Raw genomic sequence first — 11,239 nt, forward strand, 5'->3', positions numbered from 1 at the left:
TATATATATATATATAAATAAGGAAAACTATAACAAACAGAAAGGCAAAAGAGTTGGGAGGAATGAAGCGATGACATTTTGGAAATTTTTGTTAAAGATACAATGCATGCATGATGTATTTCTACTTTGAAAATTAAGAGATAAAAGAGAATGTATTTTGTATAGATAAAACTATTTGAATTTTAAAATAAATCATGATTTAAACTTTGATTTTAAAGAACAAAACCGGTTATAACAAAATCCCCAGGAATAGAATAATATCAATCACATGAAAGCATGAAATTATATCGAGAACACAAACAACACATGGGTTTATGTGGTTCGGCTTGTAGCCTATGTCTGTGAATGAATGAGGGGAATAACTTTACTAATAATTTGTGAAAAATACAATATAGAGATCTCTCAATCACTCAATCCCTAACACACCTGAAAAGCCTAATACAACTCTCTCTAATAAATGAACAAAAAGAAAAAAGATATCATATAGGCTTCGCAAGAGACCTCTTTCTTCTTGATTTGTGCTCTATAGATTGATAATGACAATTTAATCTTGGATGACCCTGTAATATATAGATCCAAAAAGACCAATTGTTTACTTCTCAAGGAATAGAATCATAGTGAGAATAAAATTTCTATATCATTAATTATGTCAGGAAATTGAATTCTAGTATACGTGGGATTCCTAATCAATTAGAATATTTAATTGATCAAGATTATTTCTAATTTAATTAGGTGTTCATATCCTTTTATAATTAGGACCTTGCATAAATCAATTTATCACTAAATAAAAATAACATTCTCTCAACCAAAGCATGACCGAGCCGAGATTCTGACTTTGATCCTATGTATTTGAGGCATCCATAACAAATCTCCATCTTTACTCAAATACACCAATAATTCCTCACTTTAAAAAGCTAATTTACTCCACCTTCTCTAATAGTCATGTAGGGCATCAAGTTCGCCACATATTGATCAATTCTAAGCTTGGCTTGAACTTTCCAACTACAAGAACCCTCTTCAATAATTCGACTGAATTGTTGCACGATGACCGTAACTATTAGAAAAGTCATCACATGAAGTAGCTTCTAATAGCTGAAGAGCACAAAATTATCAACTGACAATGCATAAGTTACTGTATCTTCATATTTTCATGGTGATTAAATATCCCGTCTAGATTGATCTCTAGCAATAATGCATTCTCCCTCTTCCTGCAACTGCTGACATGCTTCATCTACTTGAATGGAATCTAGCTGCTGAACTCTTGTAATCTTATTCTGCTGAAGAGGTAAATCATGATTTCTATCTCCACCTTCTCTCCTGCAGTGGGTACCTTATCATCAACTAAAACTGGTGACTATTTTTCGTGGAACATAGCAGACTCATCAAAAGTGACATCACGACTAATAATAATCTTAGAAGACTTCAGATCAGGGCACCACAACCTAAAACCCCTTAACACTCGATGCATAACCTAGAAATATGCACTTCTTCCCTCGTGGCTCAAGTTTTCCTTGACTAACTTGTGCACATACAGGACAATCAAATATTCTAAGATTACAACAATCCACAGGCTTACCGGACCAAACCTCCTCTGGAGTTTTACAACTGATAGTAGTAGATGACGATCGATTCACTAAGTAACATGTCGTATTCACAATTTCCGCCCAGTATTCCTTCCCTAAACCTAATAGCATACAACTAGCTTTCTCCAAAAGGGTTCTGTTTATACATTATTCCACTTCATTCTATTGTGGTGTATAGGACTATGTGATATCTATTTTTGCAGAACTCATTAAATTCTCCTTCTTAAAACTTAATCAACCTTCTATTCTAAGCCTCTTAACATCCTCCCAATCTGCTTCTCAATTAAAGACTTGCACTGCTTCACAAACACCATCTATATCTCAAAAAATAGACATAAACCTTCCTGGAGTAGTCATCAATGAAAGTCAACAAATATCTCGAACTACCCCTCTTCGAGGCAACTTGAGAAGGTTCCCAAGATTGGAATGGACACAATCCAAAGTACCTTTAGTTTGATATATTGACGTATTGAAGCTAATTCTTTTTAGCTTTCTGAAGATGCAATGCTCGCAGAATCCCAATTTTCCTATACTCTGTCCACATAAAAGACCCCTCTTGCTCAACTCGGCCAATTCATGCTCACTCATTTGATCAAGTCTCATATGCCATAATCTAGTAAAATCTGCTTCTAATATTGATGACACAGTTGTAGCTAAATCGGTGATGGTAGAACCCTACAGAATATACAAGTTGTCGATATTCTCTACTTTCATAACCACAAGAGAGCCTTTTGTAACCCTAAAAACTCTACCCTTACCTAAAAAATTGCACCCAAGGCTACCAAGAGTGGCCAAAGAGATGTGGTTCTTCCTTAACTCTAGGACCTAACATTAGTCAAAATCTTAAACCTCCATCATGCATCTTAATCCAAATTGTCCCTCTCTCAATAGTATTGCATAAGGCATTAGTCCCTATAAGAACAACTCTACCATCAATAGCTTCATAAGTGATGAATCAGTCACAATTAGACATGTATGATAGGAATAACCCAAATCCAAAATCCAATCTTTCATGCTCCTAGTTTTCTCATCAGTAACTAACAAAATCACATCTTTAGCAATACCAACTTTAGCGAAGTCCTCCTTTAGTATTTCTTCATAATCTTCTTGTTCTTCAATCTGTAATAATCAGCCTTGATGTACCTTTTTTCATATAATATCTATAGGTCAGATTCTTATGCTTCGACCTATACATGTTATCTCCAAAGGCCCTTTCCTCTGATCTTCCTCGAACAAACAAGCCATTGGCTTTATCACCAACTTTAACTCTTTATCGATCTTCACCTTATTCAATAAGTTCTCTTTGATGTCCTTGATGCTGATAGAATCTTGATCGTAAATCATAGTATCCTTGAAGTTGTAGGCATCAAAATTTGCTTATAGGTTGCATGCAGTTCAAGACAAAGAAAAGACGATGAACGTCATTATCCTAGTCAAAGAGGATCATCTGATGTTGAAGAGAAGCCAACAAGCACATGAAGCGAGTTGGCAAAGCGTACGAGTGAATGAAATGCGCGAAACACCGAAACAACGGAGAAACACCATGAGTGTTTCGCCCAAGTGAGCGAAACACCATGTGTGTTTTGCCTAAGTGGCCGAAACACCAAGTGTGTTTCACCCACGTGGGCGAAACACATAGGCTATTTCATGCGTTCAGCCTCCTAACGACACGTATTTCGATAGAATTCTAGGATTCATTCATTCCAGAGCCTTCCTAGCTGACTTGAGGCTATCCTTGAACCGGAAAAGTGGTTATCAACTAAATATAAGATCAAATCATGAATTCGTATCCAAAAACGAGGCACCCGAAGCCTATAAATACAGCCTTAGGGTCCCTATGCTTAGGGGCTAGAATTTTAGAGCTTTGAGGTGAGGTGCTGACCCTGAGAGAGCTAAGTCACAAATTTCAAAGAGGTGGAAGAGAGATTTTGGCAAATTTCATCATAAAGAAGAAGATTTCGATAAATCAATAACCTATGCATCATTTCTTTAAGATCAAACTTTATTTTGATCTTGAGAAGAGTGTTTATCTCTATCCTTGAGATATTTACTTAAAGTTTTATTTCTTTCAAGAAACAAGATCAACCAGATTTGATCCTTGGTAGTCCATGGATAAAAGCATCCCCGGCACAGGCAAAGATCTCATGCAAGCAGCGACCAATAAACGATCATGCTTGTGTTTCTAGGTGATCCCCCTATTTGTTTTCATTATGTAAGAAAGTCTTATAAAAAGACTAACTTTCTTTTTTTGAATCTGTAAGACGATAAACGTGTAATGGATTCAGCAATGAAAAATATTTCCAACGCAAACATGCTGGCGACCACAGTGGGAGCTAACGGTCTCACTGCCGAGACCAGAATGTCGTAACTGAGGATCAAGATCCCGGTTGAAGCAGAGGTTGAGTATGATTTCGACCAGCAAAAGTTTGAGGAGTACGTCTCATCCTCCTCCTCCAGAAGCATCACACACTTCTCACGCATGCACGGATTCTCGTGCAAAAGGCACAGGAGCTGCAAAAGGAAGAGGTAGACAAAGAACCACTAAAATCCAAACAAGCCTGGGTGCCAAAGACCAAAATAGAGCCGAAAGCAACTCAAAAAGTGCCGAAACAACTCCTCCTGGTGCGAAACACAACATGTGTTTCGCACCTGGAGCAAAAAACACATTGTGTTTCACACCAGGGCGAAACACAATATATGTTTCACATCAGGAGTGAAACACAACTTGTGTTTCGCACCTAGGGTGAAACACCAGCTGTGTCACACCTGGTGCCAGCCCCGAGGCTATTGCTCAGCCTCCGATCCTGTTCCTTCTACTCCCACACCTCTGGTGAAGCCTTATGGAAATGATAATTCACCCAAGATCAAGAAGATAATGATGGATCTCCTTGGTCCTCTACATGAAGATCGGGGAAAAATCCTAGTGAAAGAAAGCTTGGGTCCGGTGAACGAATCCCAAGTGACTATTCAGACCGGGGGTCGTACATGTCCTCCCAACAAGTCAAAGCCAACCCATATCGAGAAAACACTCGTAACCGCCCGCTTGGGGTTGCGTGTCCAGGTTTAGGAGCCCGTTAAGATTCCACACTCGTAAGAGGGTAGACCTAGAAGTGTGACTCCTAAGAATGCTAACAAGGCTTTACATCTCCAGAAGGAGACGTGTCCGTTACATGACAACGTCATACCTGGGGAATCAAGTCAACAGCTGATAGGTTATTCCAGTCACAACACCGATGAGTTGTACTATCAGGCTAGGGGTATGAAGAAATCTTGAAAGAGAAGTATCCTGGAATCGGCCTCTCATTGTCCGTGTGAAAAGTTAATCAGGACAGTATTATCACCGTGTAGCTGCCCTAAGACCACTCCACAGAGAGTCTTGGTATCCGAAAGGATATCCAGTGAAGGATCTAATTCACAATCAAGGCACTTCTGTAAAAGACCCCCAGGTCATGATGGCGAATTTCCAAAAGTTAGCATTAATATGGCCGATAAGGGAAAGTCAACACGACGTTCCAGTCCCGATCTCTTTCTAGGGGTATCCCAGCCTCTCGCTTGGTTATGGTTGGGAACTATCAGACCTAGGCCGAATAGAGGTCACTCCTCAGATGATGAAATAGTAAATGCTTGCTTTGCGGTCACATCGGATAATACAGTGTTTAGCATGAGACGATCTCGTGAAACGTTCATGGTCATCACCGAAAAAATGGCTCAACTACTTTAGGAAGCTTTGGCAAAGCAAAAAGAAGAATTCAAGGCTAAGATGGAGCTGACCATGCAACGAATGAGGGAAGTACATGACCAACAGATTCAAGCCTTGTCCGACCAGATCGGTGAATCCAGTCGTCGTAATGCTACCAATCATGAAAATAGTGATTCAGACGTAGATAAAAATCTCAACGCTGATACCCATCCTATTGACCAAAACGTTAGGGGTAGTCCCATTGAGGATAACAATGCTAGGAGTGGTCCCGTCGAGGACAACAATGCTAAGGGTGGTCCTATTATTCCTCCCCGAAATCACCCAAAGAAAAATACAGGTAAGAACGAGAAGATGAAAGACCTTGAGAGCAGAATCAATGCCTTGATGACCACTCAAGAGGTGAAAAAGACCGGTATTCCATGTCCATATCCAAGAGAGTGGGAGTCAATCTCGTATCCAGTGAAGTTTAATCTAATTAACTTCACATCGTTCGATGGGAGAGGCTCACTCACTCAACACCTAATTTACTTCAAGTCCCACCTATGTGTGATCTCCGACAATGAACCATTGATGGTCTGGTCATTCGTTAGCACCCTTCGCGAGACCGCCTTTGATTAGTACCACTATCTCAAGCCAAGAAGTATCAACACCTGGGACGATATGAAGAGTATGTTTCTCACCAATTTCTTCGATGATGACACTAAAGTGTTAATCAGAACACTCTTCGATGAGAAGCAGAAGGATGGAGAATCAGTCGATAACTTCGTCAAGCGCTTCCGAAACAAGGTGATGAATTGCGAAGATCCGGTTATGAATGAGTTCATCCGCCAAACTTGCCACAACAATCTCTCTTTGGATGTGCTGGAAGCTATAGGGATGGCGTCATCCAAAACTTGGAAAGCTTTGAAGGTGCGCGGAGAGCAAGCTAAACGCTTCCTCAAAAAGAAGAAGGCTGAGAGTGGCCAACCGGTGGCAAATCCCTCGAAGCAGAACTTCATCCCCCATGGTAAAGGGAAGGCACCAACCAATGTAGTGAATGAATCAAATATTCCAACTGCATCCACAGCAGCAAACGCCATAGCAGTCGTATTCTTAGTTGCAATAGCGACCCCAGAGGCAACAAAAGGCTTCGGAACCAAAATTCCTAAAGGTTTACTTCTTTAAGGAAGATGAAGTTCCCGGTGTTTTCAAATACCTCTTGGAGAACAATAAAATCAAATTACCTCCAATCACCAATCAAGAGGGAGCTAAGAGGACTACAGATCCGAAATACTGCGTATTCCATACGGTGATTCATCATCCCACCAAGATGTGTTATGTGCTCAAAGACAAAATCTAGGCCTTGATTGAAATTGGGATCATCACTACAAAGCAACCCAAGAAAAAGAAGATGGGTGAGAATGTAGTTACTATCAGCTTCGGGTCTGTTCCCCTAACATGGTTTCAACTAGAACTCGTGACGAAGGTGGAAATCAAGAGTGTTAATGATGATCCTCATGGACAATGCTAGAAGGGGCTTGTGCCATATACGTCTTCTAACTATAAAGTTCTTTGTGTCCATCCAGATCTATACCAAGACGAATAATGGATGGGGTCCTCATCCTCGAAGAAGCACAAGTGCAAGGGAAAGTCTTGTTGCACCACTTCAGCAATTTCGGAGGAAAATGACGAAGAAATACCAACTTAACCGCTTTCCGAAGATGAGCATGAAACCTTCGTAACCAGCGAAGAACCGACCTTTTCCACCAGAAGTGAGAACGAGTACCGATACAAGTATCCTAAAACTTTTAATCCAAATGCTAAAATGTTAGCTGAGTTAGGGGTGGTTACAACTCCCCCTGCACCCACTGAGAAACCACAGCAGCTGTCAGCTACCAAACAAAAGGAGGCCGCAGCTAAACAAAAGAAGAAGGAACCCCAGCACCAAGAGGTTCAAAACCCGAAATAGTCTTGTTTCAATCATCTGATTGGATGAGATAAACTAGAAAGTTCGAACACTCCATATCACTTTGATGTTATGACCCAATTGGCTAACATCCCAGCGAGGATAACTCTATATGAATTATTGCGTCTCTCTAAAGACACCTGGGAGGCTTTGCAAGAAGCTCTGGCTGATTCTGATGTGCTTCTCACTCAGATCAAGCCAGCCCCCGAAGAGCCAGAGTCGTCAGTTCAGCACTGCAATCTCACAGCCAAACAGTTCCCCTACATCACCTTTACCAAAGAGGACACGCAAATGAGGAACTCAAAGCATGACAGACCATTGTATTTTAACGGATACATCGGTTCTAGCATTATCAACCGGATGCAAGTCGATTCGGGTTCTGCTGTCAGCATTATGCCACTCCGATTGATGTACAATCTCAGAATCCTCGCCAGTAGGCTAGCATCCACGAGCACTGTTATCTAGGGATTCAACACCAGTGGGTCTAGGCCATTGGGTAAAATCCGAGTGAAGTGCCAACTGGGAGATTTGAGGTCTAAAGTCACGTGTTATATGATTGATGCAGATACCTCCTATAATTTACTATTTGGTCGACCCTAGATCCATGGTAATGTTATAGTTTCTTCCACTCTCCATTAGTGTCTGAAATATGTGGACACGAATAATGAGGTTAAGATGGTAGTCGCGGATAAGCAATCGTTCAAGGAATTAGAAAACTACTTTACTGACTGCCTTCTGTACAATGCTGAATTTGATATTGAATCATCAGCCAAAGGCACGGATAGTGGAGAAGAAGCTGATACCGAGGCTGGGCTTGATTACAATGAAGGTTTTGTACTAAAAGATATTGTACCCTTTGCAATCAATCTTGATGATGGTGAATCATCAGATGGAAGCTGTAATTGGCAACTTGCCAAAGAAGCAATAAATGATGATTTAGAGTATTCGCCTTGTCTTGATGATGTAATGCAATGGTTGTATGATAACCCTGATATACATATACCACTGTGGTTATCTTGTATGATGAAGAAGTATATCCAAGACTCATCTGGAGTAACCCTCGTCATTCAAGACTCATTTCGAACGACCCTCGTTATTCCTGCTAAGGTAGGGGTGAAAAGGAGTTGATCTTCGGCAAAGGAGAAATGTCTCCATCATCAAATCCCTTCTCAAAGAAAGATAGTGATGATGAAAGATACGGTCCTAATTTATTTAGATATAGCCCACAAGTGCGTAATTTCATGAAGAAATGGGATATAACCTTACGCTCAAAGAAGGTCTTTGTTTTGGTTAAGGTCCACAGGTCCACCTCGTCCGGCCTATGTATAGAAAGGAAACCTCGACAATTATTATAGTTATAAAAGGGGTCTAGTCTATGTCTCTTCATCCGATGATGAATGTTGCTGGTAAGTCATTGACCAATTAGCGAGTAAGGACGGATACTCATTTGATTCTTCAAATTGGGACTCTGACGTCATCCTTGGAGACATGTTCAAAGAGCTGATGTCAAATATGGCCATGGTCGATCCCGCCACAATGGGGGAAGATGATCAATTGCCTACTTAGGAAGATCCTTAGATCCATCACCTGAATATCCAATATGGCAATAGATTCGAACAAAGAGAACCTCCCACCGAAGATAAAGTGGTCCAGGTGAACATGGGTGACGAAGCGAATCTGAAGCCTATATTCGTCAGTGATAGTCTTCCACCAGACGAGAAGGAAGAGTTAATTTCCCTCATCAGGGAATATATAGATGTTTTCACCTGGAATTATGAAGATATGCCAGGACTTGATCCAAACGTGGTGATGCATCGCCTCAACATCAAACTGGATGCCAAACCTGTCAAGTAACAGCAAAGACGGTTTTATCCACAAATTATGGAAATGATCGAGTCTGAAGTTAAAAAGCTGATCAACTCGGGTTTTATTAGGGAAGAGTAACATCTCAACTGGCTGGCAAATATTGTACCGGTCTTTTAAAAAGCGAGAAAATCAAGATCTACATCAACTTCAGAGTCCTGAACACCGCTTGCCCAAAAGATGACTTTCCTCTCCCGATCACGGACATTATCATCAACAACATGTGCGGGTTCGAAAGAATATCTTTCATGGATGGATTCTCGGGTTATAATCAAATCAAGATGTACCTATATGACAAAAAGCATACTACGTTCAGAACACCCATTGACGTCTTCTGCTACACAATCATGCCATTCGGCTTGATAAATGCAGGAGCCACATATCAACAGGCAATGACGAAGATTTTCAGGAACACCTCCGAAAGACCATCGAGTGCTATGTTGATGACTTAGTCATGAAAAGCCACAGCAAAGATGACCACATTAAAGACTTGAGGACGATGTTCAATCTTATGCGGAGTCGCCAATTGAAGATGAATCCTACCAAGTTCTTATTGGGAATGTCCAGCGATAAATTCTTCGGATTCGTCGTCACCACAAAGGGTATCCATATTGATCCTGATAAAGTGAAGGCGATACACGAATTGCAACCCCCGAGGAACCTCAAAGAACTCAGAGGATTGTAAGGGAGACTGGCTTACATCCGACGGTTCATCTCGAACCTCTCCGGGAAATGCTAACCGTTCTCTAAGCTCATGAAGAAAGGCATGTCATTCATTTGGGATGATGCTTGTCAGAAGGCATTCGAGGATATCACAACATATCTGTCAAATCCTCCCGTTTTCGTTGCACCGAAGTCAAGGAAACCATTCTTGATTTATGTCAAGGCGACGAACCACTCGTTAAGTACTTTACTCGCACAAGACGATAACAACGGTCATGAGCAAGCAATATATTACCTGAGTTAGACTCTATTAGGTGTAAATTCGAGAGTTTTGATAGGAGTAGCTTTAACATTTTCAACTCGATGTAAAAATTTTATCTCTTTATCTTTATCTAATTTTTCATATATTAGAAATTCTTTTCAACACAAAAGCATTATTTTCAACAAGTAAATATTTAAGGGAAATTTTCAGATCTTCTAGATATATAACTACATACCATAAGAACAAATGTATAATTTGTTTAATAGTACGCATGAAGTCATAATACAGGCACAAATAGATGATTTAAAATTATCTTCATAGGTTTGGAAAAACAATGACCATTATAGAAATCATAAACATAATTTAGATATCCCACAAATCTTTGTAATTGTCTAGATTCTTTGATTTTTTCAGGAGATTTATCGATAAAGGCAATAACTCTATGGATAGGGGAAATAGTGCCTTTATCAATATAATATCCTAAGAATTGTATTTTTGTTTAAAAAATCTTTACTTTTCTAATAGAAACTACTAGACCCATTAGTTTTTATAATCTTGAGAAAATTATTTAAGTGTCTCCAATTTTGATCAATATCTTTAGAGAAAACAAGCACATCATCAATGTTGACAATGGTGAAAGAATTAGAAGGATTGAAGATTTCATTATAGCCGACCAACTCCTCCACTGGTTGACTCAACTCTGGTACCAATCATAAACATGACTATTTTAGCCTTGATATGACAAAGAAATCACATAGGGAATATTGTATGGATGGAGGATGTAGATGGTGAAAATATATTTTAACCAGGCAAATGATCAACTTGAATCCAACACTTCAAACGGGTCTAAAGGCAAGCCCACATCAAGCTACACGATAGCTTGCCTGACCAAGTACACGAACGTCGTTACATAGCCACTTCGACCTAACTCGAACAAGTCAAAAGTGGGTCATGAGTTGAGTTATGTGAAGTTCATCGATATGACTTTAGCGAACTTCACCTGCAGCTATCCATGTGGGCCATGTCATCCATGATTAGAAGAATGGGGCCTACCCACGATCAAGTCGGCTTCATCCAAGCTCTTTTAGCAAGCTTCGCCACACAAATTAACTGGCGAACCTCGCATTGGGCCTTTTCGTGAGCCATAAACGCTCCCCCACTATCTCCTAAATTAATCGCCACTTACTCCATTCATGAAGAGGCCATTAACTCTCTCTCTCCCC

This window comes from Asparagus officinalis, chromosome 10 (assembly GCF_001876935.1).
Source record: "Asparagus officinalis chromosome 10, Aspof.V1, whole genome shotgun sequence".
In the NCBI taxonomy this organism is placed as follows: domain Eukaryota; kingdom Viridiplantae; phylum Streptophyta; class Magnoliopsida; order Asparagales; family Asparagaceae; genus Asparagus; species Asparagus officinalis.